Here is a 22,690-nt window from a genome sequence, read left to right as displayed (position 1 = left end):
GTAATTGCCAAATTCACCCCAACTCCTCCCTACTGGAATGTCTTTCCTCAGTGAACATAAAAGTATGCGTGAAACCAGGTTGCATGCATACTTTTAGGTGTGTAAAGTCAAGGACAATTTTAAAACAGTCATTTACACATATAAAACTGGATTTTATGTGCATAAATGACTTTGAAAATTCATTCTGACCATTTAGCTGCAAAGTCCATTGGTACTGTTTATCCATGGACTTTGCACCAATTTTCAAAATGGAAGTATGTGTATATTTTCACTTTGAAAATTTCCTAAAGCAAAAGTGTCCACAGACACTTGTACCTACTTTTTCTGTGGGTACTTTTTCCAACTAAAACAAGGCATTGTTGTGTCGGTCGGTCTCAGTCGGCTTTGACCTCTGTGCCTCACCTTTCTTCCTTCTCTCTCCACAAGCCTTGGAAAGATGGCTGCTGCTGCATCATCATGCCGCTCTCTCCGGCGTCCCCAGAATGGCTACGGCGACAGTGTTCGCCATGTTTCTCCTGAGGCCTCCTAGGGTGCATGCGCGAGCACGCCACCCACGTCTTTATCCATGTCATGGCAGGAACCTCGGGGGTGGCCCCCTCCGAGTGATGTCACGTCATCCGGGTATTTAGCCTGCCCTTCGTTTGCTAACAAACTGAGTTAGCAAGGATTGGAATTACCTCCGGTCTAAACTACTCTGCCGCTTCCTTGCTGCTGCTGGAAGTTCTCTCTGCCCTCTGGGGCCATTCATCTCTAACCTGGGTACCCACTCCTCGGGGGCCCTATGCTTTCTTTCAGGTGCCTATCTGGGATACCAGGTACTCACTCCTTGAGGGCCTGCTCTCCCTGCCTTGGTGCCTGCAAAACCAACTACTTCTGCCTGCCAGGATCTTCAACAAATACAGCTATCTATTCAGTGAGTAACTAACCTTGTCAGCTTGTCTCACCTCCAGCTTCAGCGCTGTGAGTCTACATCTGGGACTCTCTCCTCTACCCAGCGCAGCCTACCATCATTGGCGTGTGGGACGGGTCTCCTCTGCCGAGGACCCCTGGAATACTCTACTGGATTACCTCACTGCTGCTACCCCTTGGGCAGTATCACCAAGCTGTATAATAAACACGAATTTTCTGTGTCTGCGTGTAAAGAGTCTAGCCTAGTACTGTGGTTCCTCATGGGGCTCCTCGTGGGAATGGCCATCTCCGCAGCACCCAAGAATTCACTCAAACACCTTGAAACCATAACAGGCATGCACTTTTGAAAATACAAAACTACAAACAAGGTTGCAGTACCTCCCCTCCCCCAGCAAAGGAAATGCCTCCACTAAATGTGGATAAAATTTTATGTGTTGTGGAACTATGACTGTACTTTTACCTGCATACAGGGTGGGTAATTTTCAAAGAGATAATTTCCACGTGTAAAACAGTTTCACACGTGGAAATGGCTTTGAATCTTGCCTTCCCTAAGACTAAAACAAAAGTGTGCTAAGGAAAATACTTTCAGGATTGAATTAATTCTATGTGTGTAATGAGTTTGCAAAATTCAATTATTTTGCTGAGGGTAGGTGTGATAGCAGTTTGCTGTAGGTATAGTAATCAGTGGTGTTTGATTCCCCCCCCCCCCCCACCGCCGTGCACCCCATAGGCATTTCTCATCCATCCCAAAAACAGTTTTACATATAGACTGTTAACCTAATTAGAAGGTTAGGCAGGAAAGTTTTCACAATAAAAGTCAATTAAGGATTTACATCAACAAATGAATAATTAAACCTGCCACTAACAAGTGATTGATTGTAGTCCTAATGCATGTCATTGACAAAGAGATTAAAATAAAGTCCCTTAAATTTATTAGGTGTATTTTAAATTGGATTTTAAATTGGATTAAGCATTCTTACTCTTTATACAACTTTAAAAACGTAAATAACTCAACAACATTAAGATGCAGGCAGCTGTCCATCAACTGGCTGGGGGATACCCAGTCTTTTGTACCGTGTCACATTGTACCCTTTGGGGAGAGGCCATATGTGGGCAGCAGCTGGTGTACATAACTCCTAGCTCTCAGAGAATGTATCCAGCCTCCAGAGGCTAGAATGGCAGACCTGGAGCTGCTGAAGCAGGAATATAGAGGAGACCTTCAAGACATAGTAGAACAATCCCATGTCCAGTCTGGCAGCCCTTGTGTTGCTTTGGAGGAACAAGGGCTCCAAGAAGGAGACAATCACTTTTCAGTGGCAGGAAGCATTCCTATGTCTGGGATCTACCTTCCATGAATGTTTTATCCTTTCACACAAAAAATGGGTATCTAACTTGTATGCCCAGGAGGGTAGGGTTCAGGCTACCATTATTATTGATGACTCAATCATTTTAAATGTAGATGACTGGTGGATATTGAGAATCACTTGGTAACTTGCTTGCCTGGTACGTAAGTGGCAGATCTCATGTGTCATCTAGATGGGAAAGAGTCAGCTAACATGGTACATATGGGTACCAGTGATGTAGGAAGGTGCAGAAGGGAGGTTCCAGAAACCAAAATTTAGACTTTTAGGTAGGAGATTCAAATCCAGAATTCTAGGGTAGAAATGTGTCTGGTTCCATGTTCAGGACCACAGAGGCAGGCTGAGCTCCAGAGACTTAACGTGTGGATTAGATGATTGTGCAGAGAAGAGAGTGTTAGATTTGTTAGGCACTAGGAAACATTTTGGGGACAGGAGAACCTATTCTGACAGGATGGGCTCCATCTTAACTGGAGTTAAACCTGGCTGCTGGCACTAACATTCAAAATTTAAATAGAGCCGCTTTTAAACTAGATCATGGGCCAAAGCTGACAGTCGCTCAGGTGTGCATGGTTCACACAGTATCTTCTAAGAACAGAGTCAAAAGAACCGCAGCCTCAGGGTTTGGTGGTCCAAGGATAGTGCAAACATGAGTGGCCATGGCTGAAAGATCATGGGAGGCGAAGAGGAGTACTACTGAGGCCTTGGATTAGGTAAAGTTTGGCTGTAGCCTGGCAGGGAAGGTGCAGGTGTTAATAGCACTGACATGGACTGGGCTGCTTTTAAAAACTTAAGGTTTGCCATTCCGGGTCAAACCAAAGATCCATCAAGCCCAGTATCCTCTTTCCAACAGTGGCAAATCCAGGTCACAAGTATCTGGCAGGATCCCAAGGGGTAGATAGAGTCCATGCTGTTTATCCCAGGAATAAGCAGTAGATTTCTGCAACTCCATCTTAATAATGGTTTATGGACTTTTCTTCCAGGAACTTGTTCCAACCCTTTTTTAAACGCAGCAATACTAACAGCTTTACCTCATCATCTGGCAATGAATTCCAGAGTTTAATTATGTACTGAGTAAAAATATATTTTCTTTTATTAGTTTTAAATGTACAACTTAGTAACTTCATTGTGTATCCCCCTAATTGTCTGATAGACTATGCTGGTAACTTTAAAATGAGCATGCGCACCCATAAACGTGCATAATTGGGCACAAGCTCACATGCGCTAGAAATTTATATCATCCGCACAACTGCATGTGCATTATATAAAATATACCTAGCGTGTGTATGTGTGTTCCCGATTTTAAGCAGTTACATGAGGAAATATTATTCATGTATTTTCCTTAGGACTTGGCTTTTACATGTGCAGGTGAGTTCATGTTATAACCTGCACGCGAGAAGGAAATTCCCAGTTTTACCAATTAGTCCTCCAGTTTGCCCAGTCTGTCTCTAGGTCATCCAGACCCCTCTGGTTCTTCAGCCTGCATTCCTCCAGTTTACCCAGACCCCTCACCCAGTCTGTATTTGGCTATAGTTTTATTGTTACCTCTGATAGAGAGCAGAAGTAAATATGCGCAGGTAACAACCTGATGCACTCTTTGTTTACAAGTTATAAAATCGGGATTTGTGTGTGTAAATGTTGGCCCCACCCTGGAAGGCCCCTGACCCCTCCAAAATCTGCCCCCCTTTTTTTTTTTTACATGAGCAAAGTTATTTCTACATCGGTACTTGCATGCATATGTGTGTTTATAAAAGAGCAGTAGTGCGAACAAGGGTATGCCCATCTGCTATTTTATGTACATGCATCGCTTTTAAAATTCACCTTCAAGAGTTTATGGAGGTAGTGGAGTTTTTGTAGCCAGAAACAAGGAGGAATGACATGGTATGCAGTTTTAAAGCTGGATTATCTTTAAAACTTTTAAAAAAAGTTTTAAAAAACTTTTAAAAGTTTTAAAACTTTTAAAAAAAGTTTTAAAGCTGGATTTAGCACTTGTTAATGTTTTTTATCACTTTATTGTTGTTCACTCCTTGTTATTTGTAAACCGGCATGATGCGATTCCCTTCGCGAATGCCGGTATAGAAAAAACTCAAATAAATAAATAAATAAATAAAATTATCTATATTTTTTTAATTGGATGCTTTGGGGTCGGGAGGACATCACAAACTATTGTGACATTAAAAGGACAATTGCAGAGTGATTTAGGATAGGTTTGTACCGAGATAGATTGGCCTGGGTGAAAGCAGCTGCCTCCATCCAGAATAACTACAATATGCAAGCTCTTTCATAGGACGCACTTTTAAATATCTCTGATTGCGTGATATGCTCACCTTTGCCTCGTTCAATAGAAGCTGGTCTGTTTTCCTTGTCTCATCATCCTATGCCACTTTTGACCACCACCCAATGCAATATGCCTGGGTGTGGTGTAAATATCCCCAGATCACATGGTAGGAGCACAAGATGGCGCTGGCCATCCATTTCTCCTACCATGTGACAGGGGCCGACCAATGGCACCGGTAGCCCCTGTGACATAGTAAGGCCAAAGGCTATCAGCCCCATTTTGAATACTGGCAGCCAATGGCCCAAGTGCAGGAGATCGCTCCAGGACCCCCGCTGGACCACCAGGAACTTTTGGCATGTCTTGGGGGGGGGGTCAGGAGGGTGGGGGGTTGTAGTTAATTAAATTTAAAGGGTTGGGATGGGGTTTTTTAGGGAAACGAATACATATGTAACTAATGAACGGATCAAGGTCCCCCAAGAATGGATGCAACGGATTTGGGTCCCGACAAATACGAATACCGAATGGGACAAATCCGTCCCTGCTGCATATCCCTACTCCTTACTTCCATCTTTGTGAAGAGGAACCACATCTGTACATGTCCAGTCCTTTGGAACCACTCCTGACTAACAAATCATTGAAAAGAACAGACAGTAGAGCTGCCATGACTTCCCTAAGTTGTTTTAATAGCCTCAGAAGTATCAAGTCCGTCCTGATCACTTTATCTACATTTAGTTTTGCTAGCTCCTCTTAAGACAGCCTTCTGAAAATTGACTGAAGACTCTCACCATCCCATTTATATTAGTGGCAGTTTTCTGTGGTCTTATTCCAGGCCCATCTTACATGAACACTGAACAGAAATATTGTTAAGCAATGTCGCTTTTTCCTCATCGGCCTCTACATATTTCCCTCTTCACCTATGAGTCTTGCAATCTAATTTTTGCACATCCACTTGTTACTAATGTATCTAAGATAGTTTCATCACCCTCTATTACTGTATAACCTAGTTTTTCTTCCATTTGCGCCTACACTTTCCTGACTGCTTTCCCAAATTTTCCTAGTTTCTCCAGATATTGTTGCTTGTTTTCCTGTATCTGAGAAGTTTATGAACACTAACCTATCTTCCTTTACCTTTCTAGCTGCTTCTTTAGAAAATAACAGTAGCCTCTTTTTCCTCTTACCTTTATTTGCTTTTCTAACAAAAAGGTTTTTTTGCCCTTACAATGTCTCTTCAGTTTTACCCATGTTTTTTTCTCCGTCACCTTGCTTATCCTACCAAATTAATGACTCCTTAAGGCACTCCTCCTTCTTAACAAAGTTAGTTTTCCAGACCCTTCCCTTTGAATGAACTATCACTGCCTGTGTCCTACACAGATCTACTAGGGAAGAGGTGAAATCTGCAACCTTATTAGTAACTCTGGAATTCCAACAGGATAAGAAATTAATTCAACATTTGGACTTCCACTGCTGGCAAAAAGTTTTTGGTTGGTCAATAATCAGGGGATTTTCCTGATGTGACTAGGAACACACTAGAACCTCATAGGAAGTTAAATGTTTTTGACCAAGGGCCGAGAGCACTTGTTACTTAAATGTTTCTAAGATATTTGTGCAAATATTTACTTACTTTATAAAACAATAGATACATATTTTTTTGATCTTGAGCATTAGAATTTGTATGTTGACGCCAAGTTGAGCCATCAGAATCAAAGGGCTGAGGGAGGTCATGTGCAAGGCTAAATGTTCTTTAGTTATCACTTTGGATTGTGAGTCGTCAATTGCATGCAGTTTTTTTTTTTTTTTAACAAGTATATTTTCACTTTCCTACAGTATACAAGCTGCAGTTTTGGGGTTTTTTTTGTTTCTCCATTTTTCTGAGGACTAATATAATCCAAAATGTTAATTAATGTTGGTTTATCTTGAGTGGGAATTTGCTTTATTTTCTCTTTTTTCTTCAATCTTTTATGATTTCAGTATTGTTTCCTTTGAGATGCTCTTGTTTAACTGTGCTCATGATGGAGGCCGATAATAAAGCAGTAAATAATAGATATCAGCAGATAAGGATAAGTTGGTCCATCCAGTCTTCCTATCTTACTCTAGAAAAGGATATTTCCCAGCCATTAGCTGTACAAGTTTGACCACTTGCATAGTATTGATCCTCATTCAAATTAGTTTTGTCATTTCCCTTCTTTGGTCTACTCCTAGTCTGGCAGATGAGTATTTATTTTTATGTATTTATTTTATTTAAAAACATTTATATACTGCTATTTGGATATAACCATCATAACGGTTTACAATTTTGCAAATCTCAAAACTAAAAAACAAATAATGTCTCCACTGACAGTATTTCCACTCTTACTATCTTAAAATTTTAAAATAAAAAATTACAGGAAAAATAAAACATACATGCATTCATTTAATCATTCATGTCATTACTTAGTGAATATTGTTTGCTTGTCCTTGTTCCAATTAATGATTGCTATTATATACAAGTATACAAGTTTTCATACTTAAATCAACACTCTAGGCCCCCTGCTCACTTTTATTTTACCCAATAGGATGGTAGTATGATTCGGTTATGTGGATTATTTACTGCCTAGTTTAACACTAGTATGTATGAGCACTGATTTCAGATTCATACCTATAAAGAAGTCAATTAGGATCATTCTGTTTTATCAAGGTTGAAGGGACCCAGTTTTAATTCTTGATTGGGTCTTCTACAACCTGGGTTGGCCAGAGTTGGGGTTACTGCTAAGGTAGTGGTCACAGTCCTAAGGAGAAGGGAGTTGTGATCATCAGTAAGGCTGACCAAATTTAGGCCTGGATTTTCTTTCATCGCAGGCCTTTGAGAATCCCATCACTAATGGGGGGCGGGCCTGCGAAAACCGGCAGCGATCGCACCACCGCGGTGTTATCGCTGCCGGCTTTCGCAAACCAATAGTGCCACCGTGAAAGGTGGTGCTAATGGGCGCATTACTGGCAGAGATAAGGGTTCTTACCTTTCCGCCGCCAGCGATATCTATGCCGCGTCCACCCCAATGCCGCCCCAACTCCTCCCCTTCCGGTGCTGATGCTGCCCCGACTCCACCCCGATTTAGCTTTCGCACGCGAAAAGTCCCTTTTCACGTGCGATCCCATTAGAAAATAACCCCCTTAGAGCTCTTTGATACCAAGTTCTGGCAGGAGCCTGACACATGACTTCCAGCCTCAGGACTGTTGCTGAAATGAGCTGACCAGCAACAATGGGATGAAGGGTCTGGTGAAAGAGGGGAAAACCAGCCTTGGCTAGTTTTGAATGAATGCTCATGGTATCAGGATCACTGATTCTGACTGCGCCTGAAATAAAAAGGAGAAAGGAATCACCAGTCCCAAAAAGAAAAAAAAAACCCAAAAGATAAAAGATAAAAGGTAAACACAGATTCATACAGTACATTATCATCATCAGACATGAAGTAAAATAGCTTTCTGAGTTTACCTTGTATGTGAAAAGAAAGGGGGACATAGAACGCCATAGACATGTGAATGGAAGAGCTTGGCAGATCCTAGAAGAAGTGAATTTCATGGACATGAAGAAGTGTGAAACATAAGAAAATACAAAAAGGCAAAGGAAAAGTAAAAGAAAAAATCATTTAACTGTGCTCATGAAAAAATCTTTTGTCAAATTTTTTGTAAAAAAATTTTTATATTGTAAGACTGACCGTATCGGCAAGCCTGGCGACAACCCCTTAAGATATTCAACAGGGGTTGTCCGGACTTCTCATCATCTACAGTCAACCTTAATCACATTAATTTTTACTATGTTTTTTGAATATTTTTCAAGTATTTTTCAATAATGTTACTAAGTCCAGAGCAATTATTTCCTGTATCAGAAGTGTTTTTCATTGGTATAACTGTGTCCAGAACAATTGTTTCCTATATCAAAAGGACAAGAAAATTAAATAAACTCGACACCCGGCCGATGTTTCGCTACTGCTTCATCAGGAGCGTGGTATTTCCTTAAAGTGTCTCCCGTCGGTGTTGGTTTCACCGGGAGCGTACTAACATCCTTCTTGCCCGAACATGTCTTCAAAAAAATTGATTGAAAAATGGATTATGATGTCTCTCGTCAATATTTGTTTCTCCGGGAGCATACCATTATTGAAAAATACTTGAAAAATATTCAAAAAACATAGTAAAAATCAATGGGGTAGATTTTCAAACCGCGCGATTTGGCGTACTTTTGCTGGCGCATCAGGCGCCAGCAAAAGTACGTGGGATTTTAGTAGATACGCGCGTAGCCGCGCGTATCCGCTAAAATCCTGGATCGGCGCGCGCAAGGCTATCAATTCCGTATAGCCGGCGCGCACCGAGCCACGCAGCCTACCCCCGTTACCTCCGAGGCCGCTCCGAAATCGGAGCGGCCTCGGAGGGAACTTTCTTTTGCCCTCCCCTCACCTTCTCCTCCCTTCCCCTACCTAACCCACCCGCCCGGCCCTGTCTAAACCCCCCCCTTACCTTTGTTGGGGGATTTACGCCTCCCAGAGGGAGACGTAAATCCCCGCGCGCCAGCGGGCCGCTAGCGCGCAGGGACGTGACCTGGGGGCGGGTCCGGAGGGCGCGGCCACGCCCCCGGGCCCACCCCCGGAACGCTCCCGACACGCCACGAAAAACGCCGCACGGTTCGGGCCCGCCCCCGACACCCCCCCGACACGCCCCCCTCAGAAAACCCCAGGACTTACGCGAGTCCCGGGGCTCTGCGCGCCGGTAGGCCTATGTAAAATAGGCTCACCGGCGCGCAGGGCCCTGCTCGCCTAAATCCGCCCGGATTTGGGCGGATTTAGGTGAGCAGGGCTCTTAAAATCCGCCCCAATGTGATTAAGGTTGACTGTAGATGATAAGATATTCAACAGGGGTTGTCCGGACTTCTCAAGGGGTTGTCGCCAGGCTTGCCGATATGGTCAGTCTTACAATATAAAAATTTTTTTACAAAAAATTTGACAAAAAATTTTTTCATGAGCACAGTTAAATGATTTTTTCTTTTCCTTTTCCTTTGCCTTTTTGTATTTGATTGAATGGAAAAGAATCAGCTCTTTTTTTGAAAACATAAGAAAATACCATACTGGGTCAAACCAAGGGTCCATCAAGCCCAGCATCCTGTTTCCAACAGTGGCCAGTCCAGGCCATAAGAACCTGGCAAGTACCAAAAAACTAAGTCTATTCCATGTTACCATTGCTAATGGCAGTGGCTATTCTCTAAGTGAACTTAATAGCAGGTAATGGACTTCTCCTCCAAGCACTTGTCCAATCCTTTTTTAAACACAGCTATACTAACTGCACTAACCACATCCTCTGGCAACAAATTCCAGAGTTTAATTATGCGTTGAGTAAAAAAGAACTTTCTCCGATTAGTTTTAAATGTGCCCCATGCTAACTTCATGGAGTGCCTCCAGTCTTTCCATTATCGGAAAGAGTAAATAACCTAAATATGATATGTGTATGCCACCCCAGGTGGGACTTGAACCCACAATCCCTGGCTTAGGAGGCCAGTGTCTTATCCATTAGACCACTGGGGCTAGTATAGTGGTGGAACTTGAAAATGGACCAAGAAGGGGGGCCTGATATCAGGCTTGGATTTCTACACAGGAAAATCTACTCCAGAATGTGCCATAAAATACCCAAAGAAAACCAAGAACTTTAAGAGAATGAGAGAACATTTGATTACCACTGGGAGAAATGATGGAATGTATCCAGTAGCTTGACATGTTAATGACTGTCATCACAGTATTATGAATAAATTCATCTTTTGGGGGTTTAGAAGAACTCATCAATCATTTCAGAAATGTTGACAGCCTTCAGAATTATTGCAACAAGAAACCTATTGGATAGAAACTGTGAAAATGCTGCCACCATTAGGATTAAATGATGAGAATAATTCTCTTGTTGTAATCCGCCTAGCAAGAATTTCATCACGTTAGGCAGAATAAAAACATTTTTAAAAAAGCAAATAAATAAATAAATTCATTTTTTCTTGTAATTATTTGCCTTGTGTTAAATTAATTATTTTTTTACTTTTATTTCTACACCTTAGAATTATTACATCTAGAAGATGCAGTGCCAATTTCAACATGAAAATTCATAGCCTTCTACTTAGCCTACAATAACAGACAGATTACAAGAATTTAAGACCATGAAGGAATGATATCCAGGAAACTGAAGAAAAAGAAAATTAACATTAGAAGCTCTCAACTCAAAATTTTTAAACACTATAATAAGATACTACTAGGTTGGTCAACTGGCTCCAGGACTAAGTGACCCATTCCTGGTTTTACCCCTTGCATGCAGGGACTTGTAGCTCTTGCTTCCCAATTGTATTCTCTTAAAAAAGCAAGACTACAAGTCCCTGCATTCGATGGGGTAAAACCAGGACTCCCTCAGGCTTAGCCTGTCCTGAAAATGTGAAGCCAATTGGCAACCCCCCTATTCAGAAATCCAGACGTGTATTTTATGAAAAATTCTAATGAAGTTTATGTAATAATCTCGGGGAAATCACAACATTTTACAGATTTTCCAGTTTTCTGTGCACTACAGTCTTATCTTCAACTAATGTCACTTGAATAGCTGGTTTTTTGCTTAGTTTAGCCTGAAGTTTCCTCAGTCCTCTGAATCTGGCCAGACAAAGTGGACTCCTACGTCTGACCTGCAAACCTGTTTTGAGAAATTAAAATTGCTAATGAAGAAATAGCTTGATGGAGGAATGACAGGGCAATCTAAATAGATTCCAATGTGATAGTGGCAGGTCTGTCCAGGTGGAGAACAAGTGTTGGGCTGGTACTAAACTCAGGAGCGTAAGGGATTTCAGTAGCACTTACTCCCGATCTTGCAAATTCCACTTGCACATCAGTCCCCACAAACCATTCATTCACTCCAACTTCTCTTCTTCTCTGTTGGTCCCGTGATGTTTCCCAACCAAAACTTGCTGGCTGCCTCGCTTTAGTGTGAACTGGAGTCCTCAGTCCGCTGAAGGTTGCTTCATTACAAGTCCGTCTGGCCCACCCACAGACTGTTGTCTCTGCGGGTCAGCAGCAAAGGAGTAGTGTGGTCATTAGGGCTGAGGGGATCTCAGCTCCAGAACGGAGGCCATTTCTTCTGCCTCTTGCACAATAGAATCACCAGACCTCGATATGGGTAAAACTGCTTCATGACGCCCTGCAATGAAGGGTTGTCGACTTCAAGAAGATACCAAAAATTAGGGGGGACCTCTCTGTACCTTCCCCTTATGCGTCACCATCAAAAATCTAAGCTAGTGAGTAAAATGAAAGAAAGTTGGCAATAACCAGCAGAGCTCTAAGTCAACTTGGCTTCTATAAAGTTTCTGAATTCATTCTTAGTGGGATAAGGCTTACTTCCAGTCTAGGTAATCAGTCCGAGTTTTTGTCATGGTAGATTTTCTTGAGCACAAATGAAGACAAGACTTCTGGTTATAGACAATGTATAGGCTTCCAGATGTATTAATACAGCATAACATTAAAACACCTCAATCTAGAACTCACGGGTCTCCCCTGGGATCCCAGACCTTTGTTTGGCCTCCATGTTGTCTAAATGATGAAAATACTTTCCAGGTACCCCAACACACAAACTGGATCTTCAAGGGTGGGGCCATACAGCAGGCTATCTGACATCTGATCTTAGCTTGCTAGAGCTCTATACATAATGCACTGGTCCTCAACTGAGGAAACCCTGATTCAAGACCAGAGAAAACAACTTTTTCCATGACATATTGGCATTGAGACCCTACCATCTGATTCCAAGTATGGCCCCAGGTCCTGCTGACCCGATTCTGTTCTCCTTGCAGCTTCCTGGCTTAGGGGCCAGCCACTTTCACCAGATGCCACAAGTCACAGCCCATCTGTAGATGTAGGCATTCCTCATACTCTTCCTAAGCATCTTACAACTCCTGCTCGCTCAGGCCTCCTATACTTCCAAGGCCTGGATGTCTCACAGGAACTGATGCACCCTGGAAGGGCATCAGTAGCTGAGGTGGGGTATGCTCCAATGAGCTCAGCGAGGCCTCAGCCAGAGACACCAACATCACCTCTCCCATCTCTTGGCTCCCAGTGCTGTCCCTGGAGGTCTGAGATGCACCCAAATTCTAAAAAAAAAAAAATGTATCTATGGGACAGACTCACTGGGGTAAGTTCTTCTTTTGCCCTTCCTGTTGACCACCGTGGAGCGAAGTAGATCTTCTGGCTGGGGAAACGAGACATGATCAGCTTGACTCTTCCTCCCCCTCAATACTTCAGTGATGTTTTATTTTAGAATAGGTTTTTGAGAGCCACAATGTTATTTCTGTTACTTTAAATAGATAAAGGGAATTTATCAGCCTAGTAAGTGTAAATACTACCTCATTTTTCATGAAGACCCAAAAAAACTGAATAAAATGATCCTCCAAAATTGTGAAAGCTTCATGGATACTCAAAAAAAAATATCAAAAAAAAAAAGTTAAAGCTTGGGATGCAGAGTGATCTCTCTCTCTCTCTATATATATAGATAGATAGATACCTACTAAGTAGACAAACAATAAGGCAGTTCAAGAAATCTATATTTTAAGTGTTCTACAGAATGGTAGAGGTGCCCTAGGTGATTTCTGCCTTGCGACCATCTCCCTCAGTCAAGTCACACTGCCCCGCCCCTGACTCCTATCTCATTTGTGCGCTTCTCAATGGCATGAGCAGCGCACGCTGCTCGCGTCCCAATGAATCTCTACTCTTCTTTGCCTTGAGCAGAATACATCACATGGCTGCTCTTCGGCTCCCCCTAAGGGTCAGCGCCATAGGCGACTGCCTAGATCACCTAATAGACGCACTGCGCTGGCCCTGCAGATATACTATAAACAGCAAATGTTAAACACTAATGATTAAACTCCCTAAACCAAACTTCCAAAAAATGATTAGAAAATTATTATTACTTTTTACAAAAATAAGTAAAGAATATTGTCTTCCAAAAACAAAATCTACACAATTTATTATTGCACGCTAGACACAATAAAAAACTTGAAAAGCATGCCTATATGTTCATAAAACACAGATGAACAAATGATTCAATTCAAAACTCAAAAGTTCTGCTATTTCCTATTGTAAACGCAACAGCGTTTCCACAAGGTGTTTTGCAGAAAGTGAGTAACAACTCTTCCTCAATTGTACTAGTTCTTCAGTGCCATGAAGGCTAGTATATGAGGGGAGATGTTGCGTTTACAATAAGAAATACCAGAACTTTTAAGTTTCATGCTTACCTTCCCATGCGAACACACAAGTGTGCACGTAATTGGCCTGTTTTCAAATCGCTTCTATGTGCGTATGTCGTACGTACAAGGCCCTGTTGCATGCAAAACTCCTTTGAAAATTTTACCCTTTGCGGCAGCTGAAAAGTAGATGTGTATTGCACTTTGCACGTACTTCTCGCTGCTTAAATAATAGGTGTTGCCGAGAATTTGTTTAAGAGACAATCATCAAATTAAACAAACTAAAACTACATCTGAATATTGGATTTTCCGGTACAGACGCATAGATTTTCTTGTGTAAGGTGCTGTGCAAAAATAGCTGATGTGATTATATCCATGCCTCTCAATATTGCATCTGATTGCTAAGTTTCCCTATGTCAATGGCTGTTATTCAGGCCTATTACTTGACATGTGAGCTGTTTCCCTAGTAACCCAGTCATAGGAGAGAGTGTATTAAATGATTCTTTGACATGATATGTTAGCCCACTGGTTATGTGTAATTCAGTACTCACTTTGCTGTATGTGTACTTATTAAAGTACTCACTGTATATGACTTTTATCTATGCAAACTTGTCGTTTTGACTCTGTTTTCAATACTGTGTGCATGCCTTAATGAAAATAAAAAAAAAAGACCCTCAAAAAACCTGGGTAGGTTATTTTAAAAAAATTCACATAAAGGTATGTGTTTCAAAGTAAATGTGTATGTCACTGCTGAATGGCAGATATTCATTATCCATTCTGTATTAATGATTATTGGTTTAAAAAATGTCTCTTTTCTTTAAGTTATATATATTTTCTGGCTGCCCAATAACACAGTGGCAGGACTGTGCATTGGTGGTTAATTTTATGCATAATCTGACAGAGTTCATAAGCCCAGGGCATGTTGAGTCTGATCTCAATCTCTCATATTTACTACTAATGCCTTTCTTAAAACTTGCACCGTGCCAATCAGCATTTCCTTCTGGAGTTGATTGGGTGCTATATGCACAGGCAACATGTCTAGATGTACCTGGTAGCTCTTTTCAATCAGGCCAGTAGCACTCATAAAAATTTCTGTATCTTTCTGCCACAGGTAATGAACCTTTTAAATGCTTTTTCGATAACCCCCTTTAGAGGGGCTATCGTGAGAGATAGCCCCTCTCAAGAAAATAAGAACACATAACTGTGCAATAAGATCAGGGGTGGGATGAACACAGTCATTAGTCTGAAAAGTTGTCCAAGTGGGATGTTATCTTGGAGGGGTCAAGGATGTCAGTTTTCTGTTCATTAACCAGGATTTACTTTTCCGTACCCCTCCATGGATTCGTCTGACCAGGTGACTTCTGTTATCCCCTTTTCGGGGAGAATAAATCAGATCTGCATTATCATTATACGTTGTTGGTCCATTCTGGTCCCTCCCTTTTTCAACACGCACCCTGTTCTGCATTTCGCCATGGCAAACACCTGCACGAGGGTCCATGATCGACATAGTTCTCGGACAGTCAGGGCATCGACGAAAACCCGTTGCCAGCATGGCCATTGAAAAGTTTAGGCTGGTCGCGGTCTGTGCCGACAAGGCCCACAGAGGTCCCCACCGGGAACCGACCAAAAAACGGGGTAAACTTACCGTACGAAGTCGGGAATTTCAGCCCCATGAATGGTCTCTCAACCCTGTAGTTGCAGACAGTCTATTCTGGAAGTGGGGGCGCCTGACCATTGACCTCTTTGCGTTTCTGCAGAATCGCAAGGTGGACAACTTCTGCTCTCTACATCGCAGTCACCACGTTCCACCTCGGGACGCGTTCGCCCTATCCTGGAAGGAGAGCCTCCTTTATGCCTACCCACCACTTCCTCTCACCAGCAAGACTCTAGTGAAGCTTTGCACGGACAGGGGTCTAATGATTCTCATAGCCTCCAACTCGCCATGTCAGGCTCGGGTTCCCATTCTTCGGGATCTCTCACTGTGTCCACAGATTCCTCTAGGCTCGGACCCATCCCTCATATATGAGAGGAACGCCCAATTGTGCCACCCCAACCTTCAGGCCTCGTCACTGACGGCTTGGATGTTGAAAGGTTGATCCTACAACCTCTCAATCTTTCGGAATCTGTATCTCAGGTCCTGGTAGCTTCACGAAAGCCTTCTACTAGAAGGTCTTATCATTCAAAATGGAAAAGATTTTCATTGTGGTGTACTTCAAAGGAGTTATATCATTTTACCTGCCCCATGAATCAGTTTTTAGACTACCTCTGGCATCTCTCGGAGTCTGGTTTACAAACCTCCTCCATCAGAGTGCATGTCAGTGCAGTGGCCGCCTTCCATAGGGATATGGGGGATGTCTCTATCTCGACACAGCCCCTGGTGGTGCGCTTTATGAAGGGCTTGCTTCACCTGAAGCCTCCACTCCGTCCACAGGCCCCATCTTGGGACCTTAATATGGTTTTAGCGCAGCTCATGAAACCTCCATTTGAGCCTCTGCATTCCTGCGAGTTGTGGCATATCTCTTGGAAGGTCCTTTTCCTTCTGGCGTTAATGTCTACTCGCAGGATCAGTGAGCTTCAGGTGCTGGTTACATACCCTCCTTACACAACATTTCTTCATGATCGGGTGGTCCTTCGCACTCATCCTACATTTCTACCGAAAGTGGTATCTGCGTTTCATTTAAATCAATCCATAGTGCTGCCTACTTTCTTTCCAAAGCCCCACCCACTTCCTGCTGAGCAGGCTCTGCATTCCTTGGACTGTAAACGTGCACTTGCCTTTTATTTGGAACGCACTGCAGGCCATAGGAAATCCACCCAACTTTTGTTTCCTTTGATAAGCTTAAGCTGGGAACCCCGGTTGGAAAGCAGACCCTGTCCTCCTGGTTGGCGGACTGCATTTCCTTCTGCTATCAGCAAGCAGGCCTTCTGCTTCAGGACATTAGGACTATGGCAACGTCTGTTGCACACCTTCGTTCTGTACCTCTCCTTGATATCTGCAAAGCTGCAACCTGGAGTTCTCTTCATACCTTTGCAGCACACTATTGCATAGACAAGGCTGGTACACAAGATTCTATCTTTAGCCAGTCTGTTCTACGCAATCTATTCTCAGGGTAATATCCAACTTCCTTCTACACCCGCTGGGATATTCAGGCTGCCTGTATACCAAAGAATCACTCCTTGTTGTTGTGGCTGTTGCATGTCTTTGGGTGTTTTCGGTACATGCGCAGGCATCCTCAGCTTGTTATTCACCCACATGTGAGGACTACCATCTTGCTTGTCCTGTGAGAAAGCAGAGTTGCTTACCTGTAACAGGTGTTCTCACAGGACAGCAGGATGTTAGTCCTCACAAAACCCACCAGCCACCCTGCAGAGTTGGGTACGCTTGCGATTTATTATGTTATTTTTTGCAAGCTCTTTTTTGCTATATATAAGACTGAAGGGAGATCCCTGCTGGATGCAGGGTTGTTGCCATGCTGGGCATGCCCAGTAGGTGCCAGTCAAAGTTCTAGAAACTTTGACGAAAGTATTCCGTGATTGGCTCTATCACATGATGTCACCCATATGTGAGGACTAACATCCTGCTGTCTTGTGAGAACACCTGTTACAGGTAAGCAACTCTGCTTTCTCCTCTAGGAACTTATTCAAACCTTTTTTAAGCCCATTTACACTAACTACTATAACCACATCATCTGGCAAAGAATTCTAGAGCTTAACTATGTGTTTAGTGAAAAAGAATTTTCTCTGATTTGTTTTAAATGAGCTATTTGCTAACTTCAGGGAATGCTCCCTAGTCCTTCTATTATCTGAGAGAGTAAATAACCAATTTACATTAAACTGTTCAAGTCCTTTCATTATTTTGTAGACCTCTATCATATCCCCCCTCAGCCATCTCTTCTCCAAGGTGAACAGTCCTAACCTCTTTAGGCTTTCCTCCTAGGGCAGCCATTCCATGCCCCTTATTATTTTGGTTGCCCTTCTCTGCAAGTTCTCCACTGCAACTATATCTTTTTTTGAGATGCGGCGACCAGAATTGCACACAGTATTCAAGATGCAGTCTCACTTTGCAGCGATACAGAGGCATTATGACATCCACTGTTTTATTTGCATTCCTTCCTAGTAATTCCTAGCATTCTGTTTGTTTTTTTTTACCATCACAGCGCACTGAGCTGGCAATTTCAATGTATTATCCACTATGACACCTAGATCTCTTTCCTGGATGGTAACTCCTAAGATGGAACCTAACATTGTGTAACTACAGCAAGGGTTATTTTTCTCTATATGTATCACCTTGCACTTGTCCACATTAAATGAGCTTCCAAATGGGAAATGAAAATCTTCCAGTCTCAGAAGGTCCTCCTGCAATTTATCACAATCTGCTTGAGATTTAACTACTCTGCATAATTTTTGTGTCATCCGCAAATTTGATCATTTCACTCATCGTACCACTTTCCAGATCATTTATAAATGTTTTAAAAAGCACCAGTCCATGTACAGATCTCTGAGGCACTCCACTGTTTACTTTTTTTCACTGTGAAAACTGACCATTTAATCCTGCTGTTCCTGTCTTTTAACCAGTTTGTAATCCACAAAAGAACATCGCCTCCTATCCCATGACATTTTAGTTTTCTTAGAAGCCTCTCATGAGGGACTTTGTGAAACACCTTCTGAAAATCCAAATACAACACATCTACTGGTTCATCTTTGTCCACATAAGAACATAGGAACATACGATATTGCCATGTTGGGTCAGACCAAGAGTCCATCAAGCCCAGCATCCTGTTTCCAACAGAGGCCAAATCAGGCCACAAGAACCTGGCAATTACCCAAACACCAAGAAGATCCCATGCTACTGATGCAATTAATAGCAGTGGCTATTCCCTAAGTAAACTTGATTAATAGAAGTCAATGGACTTCTCCTCCATTAACTTATCCAAACCTTTTTTGAACCCGGCTACACTAACTGCACTAACCACATCCTCTGGTAACAAATTCCAGAGGTTAATTGTGCAATGAGTGAAAAAGAATTTTCTCCTTTTATTCTTAAATGTGCTACTTGCTAACTTCATGGAATGCCCTCTAGTCCTTCTATTATCCGAAAGTGTAAATAATCGATTCACATCTACTCATTCAAGACCTCTCATGATCTTAAAGGCCTCTATCATATCCCCCCTAAGGCGTCTCTTGTCCAAGCTGAACAGCCCTAACCTCTTTAGCCTTTCCTCATCCCCTTTATCATTTTGGTTGCCCGTCTCTGTACCTTCTCCATCGCAACTATATCTTTTTTGAGATGCGGCTACCAGAATTGTACACAGTATTCAAGGTGTGGTCTCACCATGGAGCAATAAAGAAGCATTATGACATTTTTCATTTTATTAACCATTCCCTGCCTAATAATTCCTAACATTGTTTGCTTTTTTGACTGCTGCAGCACACTGAGCCGACAGTGATGCCTAGATCTTTTTCCTGGGTAGTAGCTCCTAATGGGCCAGATCTTAAAATCTACGCGCGGGCGTAGATTTGTTCGAGCAACCCGTCACAAACAAATCTACGCACAATTTTATAACACGTGAGCGCAAGGGGGTGCACACGTGTGCCTTGCGTGCGCCAAGCCCGAGGGGAGCCCCGATGGCTTTCCCTGACGGCTCCCCCCACCTTCCCCTCCCTTCCCCTATCTAACCCACCCCATCCCTAACTAAATCCCCCCCCCCCCACACTTTTACTCCAAAAGTTACGCCTGCCCAAGGTAGGCGTAACTTGCGCGCGCCGGCAGGCTGCCGGCGTGCCATGCCCTGGTACAGGCTGCTGTGATGGAGCACTTGACCCTGCTGCCGGACTGCTGCCACGCCCCTGGACCACCCCTTTTTGCGAGCCCTGGGACATATTCGCATCACAGGGCTTGCGCGCGCCGCCGAGCCTATGCAAAATAGGCTCGGCATGCGCAGGAAAAGATTTTCTCGGGTTATGCGTGTAGGCTTTGAAAATCTGCCCCAATATGTTTATTTACCCCTTCAAAAATGTTGAGATTACTTACCTGATAATCTCCTTTTCCTTAGTGTAGACAGATGGACTCAGAACGAATGGGATAGTATCCGCGTGCTAGCAGTTGGAGACGGATCTGACGTCAGCACGGGGTATATATATCCCCACAGGAAGCAACTTAGTAATCTTCCTTGCAAAAGCTGTTATGGATGTGTGTACTGACGCTCAGTGAAAAGTGAAACAGGATTCCCCTGACCGATTGATAGTTGCTGGAGATCGCCAGCATTCACAACCGGAAGGCGTTAACACCTGGTAGAGTGTACTCTCTTATAGAAATAGATGACATGGCTTACCTTGAATCGGTGAAACCCATGTACACAGGCAGCTGGGCGGGATGCTGAGTCCATCTGTCTACACTAAGGAAAAGGAGATTATCAGGTAAGTAATCTCAACATTTCCTGGCGTGTAGCCAGATGGACTCAGAACAAATGGGATGTACAAAAGCTTTACTCCCAGCCTGGGCGGGAGGCTGCCTGAGGACCATGTAGGACCGCCCTCGCAAATGCTGAGTCCTCCCTGGCCTGGACATCCAGATGGTAGAACCTGGAGAAGGTATGGAGGGAGGACCATGTCGCTGCTTTACAGATTTCTGCAGGCGACAGCATCCTGGATTCTGCCCAAGAGGCCGCCTGCGCTCTGGTAGAATAAGCCTTGACTTGTAGAGGCGGAGACTTCCCGGCCTCCACGTAAGCTGCTCTGATAACTTCTTTAATCCAGCGGGCGATGGTGGGCCGCGAGGCCGCTTCACCTTGCTTCCTCCCGCTGTGCAGGACGAACAGATGGTCCACCTTTCGTAGTTCTTGTGTCACTTCCAGATATCTGGGCAGCAATCTGCCAATGTCGAGATGGCGTAAGAAAAAGATTAAAGTAGTCTTGGAAAGCACGCTTGACTAGCGTGCAGGCACTCCAAACTGCTTTGGAGATGGAAATTACTAAGTTGCTACGCTTCCTGTGGGGATATATATACCCCATGCTGACGTCAGATCCGTCTCCAACTGCTAGCACGCGGATACTATCCCATTCGTTCTGAGTCCATCTGGCTACACGCCAGGAAATGTAGATTTGTGAGGCAAGACCTACCATGGGTAAATCCATGATGGCTGTGTCCTATTAAACCATGTCTATCTAAATATTTTGTGATTTTTTCTTTATAGTAGTTTCCACATTTTTTTCTGGCACTGAAGTCAGGCTTACCAGTCTATAATTTCCCGAATCACTCCTGCAGCCCTTTTTAAATAGGGTTACATTGGCCATCTTCCAATCTTCAGGTACATCAGATGATTTTAATGATAGGTTACAAATTAATTGAAATAGGTCTGGTATACACTGGGGGGCGGATTTTCAGAGCCCTGCTCGCCTAAATCCGCCCAAAACCGGGCGGATTTAGGCGAGCAGGGCCCTGCGCGCCGGTAAGCCTATTTTACATAGGCCTACCGGCGCGCGCAGAGCCCCGGGACTCGCGTAAGCCCCGGGGTTCTCCGAGGGGGGCGTGTCGGGGGCGGGCCCGGTCGTCGCGGCGTTTTCGGGGCGTGTCGGCAGCGTTTTGGGGGCGGGTACGGGGGCGTGGCTACGGCCCGGGGCGGTCTGGGGGCGTGGCCGCGCCCTCCGTACCCGCCCCCAGGTCGCGGCCCGGCGCGCAAGAGGCCCACTGGCGCGCGGGGATTTACGCCTCCCTCTGGGAGGCGTAAATCCCCCGACAAAGGTAAGGTGGGGGCTTAGACAGGGCCGAGTGGGTGGGTTAGGTAGGGGAAGGGAGGGGAAGGTGAGGGGAGGGCAAAAGGAAGTTCCCTCCAAGGCTGCTCCGATTTCGGAGCGGCCTCGGAGGGAACGGGGGTAGGCTGCGCGGCTCGGCACGCGCTGGCTATACAAAATCGATAGCCTTGCGCGCGCCGATCCAGGTTTTTAGCAGATACGCGCGGCTCTGCGCGTATCTACTAAAATCCAGCGTACTTTTGTTTGCGCCTGGAGCGCAAACAAAAGTAGGCCTATTCGCGGAGTATGAAAATCCGCCCCTGGGTGTATACCATCTAGTCCAGGTGATTTATTACTCTTCATTTTGTCAATCTAGCCTACTATATCTTCTAGGTTCACTGTGATTTGGTTCAGTTCATCTGATTCATCACCCTTGAAAACTGTCTCCGGAATGGGTATCTCCCCAACATCCTCTTCGGTAAACACTGAAGCAAAGAATTTGTTTAGTCTTTCCATGATGGACTTATTTTCCCTAAGTGCCCCTTTAACCCCTCTATCATCTAATGGTCCAACTGACTCCCTTGCAGGTTTTTTTGCTTCAGATAAGTTTAAAAACGTTTTTATTATGAGTTTTTGCCTCTATGATCAACTTCTTTTCAAATTCTTTCTTAGCCTGTTTTATCAATGTCTTACATTTAACCTGCCAATGCTTAATCTTTATCCTATTTCATTCTGATGGATCTTTCTTCCAATTTTTGAATGAACATCTTTTAGCTAAAATAGCCTCTTTTACCTCAGTTTTTAACCATGCAGGCAATTGTTTGGCCTTCCTTCCACCTTTCTTAATGCATGAAATATATCTGGACTGCGCTTCTAAGAAGAATTTTTTTTTTAACAAATGCCCACACCTATTGTACAGACTTAACCTTTGTAGCAGGTTTTCTTTGTAACTATTTTTTTCATTTTATCAAAATTTCCCTTTTGAAAGTTTAGTGCTAGAGCTGTGGATTTACTTACTGCCCCCCTCCAGTTATTAATTCAAATTTGATCATATTATGATCACCATTGCCAAGTGGCCCCACACCATTACCACTTTCACCAAATCCTGCGCTCCACTGAGAATTAGATCTAAAAGTTCACTCTCTCTCGTCAGTTCCTGAACCAATTGCTCCATAGAACTGTCATTTATTTCATCCAGGAACT

At 43.5% G+C, this 22,690-nt stretch overlaps 1 protein-coding gene and 1 non-coding gene across 2 annotated transcripts in view; one reads left to right on the top strand and one right to left on the bottom strand.

The window, feature by feature from the left end:
• Nucleotides 1–22,690, top strand: part of MCHR2 (melanin concentrating hormone receptor 2) — a 359,314-nt gene that overhangs the window by 106,971 nt on the left and 229,653 nt on the right. The gene's annotated exons all lie outside the window — the stretch shown is intronic.
• On the bottom strand, nt 10,019–10,091 carry TRNAR-CCU. The gene has a single exon. It is a non-coding gene; the product is annotated as a tRNA-Arg (tRNA).

This window comes from Rhinatrema bivittatum, chromosome 3 (assembly GCF_901001135.1).
Source record: "Rhinatrema bivittatum chromosome 3, aRhiBiv1.1, whole genome shotgun sequence".
Classification (NCBI taxonomy): Eukaryota; Metazoa; Chordata; class Amphibia; order Gymnophiona; family Rhinatrematidae; genus Rhinatrema; species Rhinatrema bivittatum.
The sequence above is the reverse complement of the archived record's forward strand: the minus strand, read 5'-3'. Positions and strand labels throughout refer to the sequence as shown.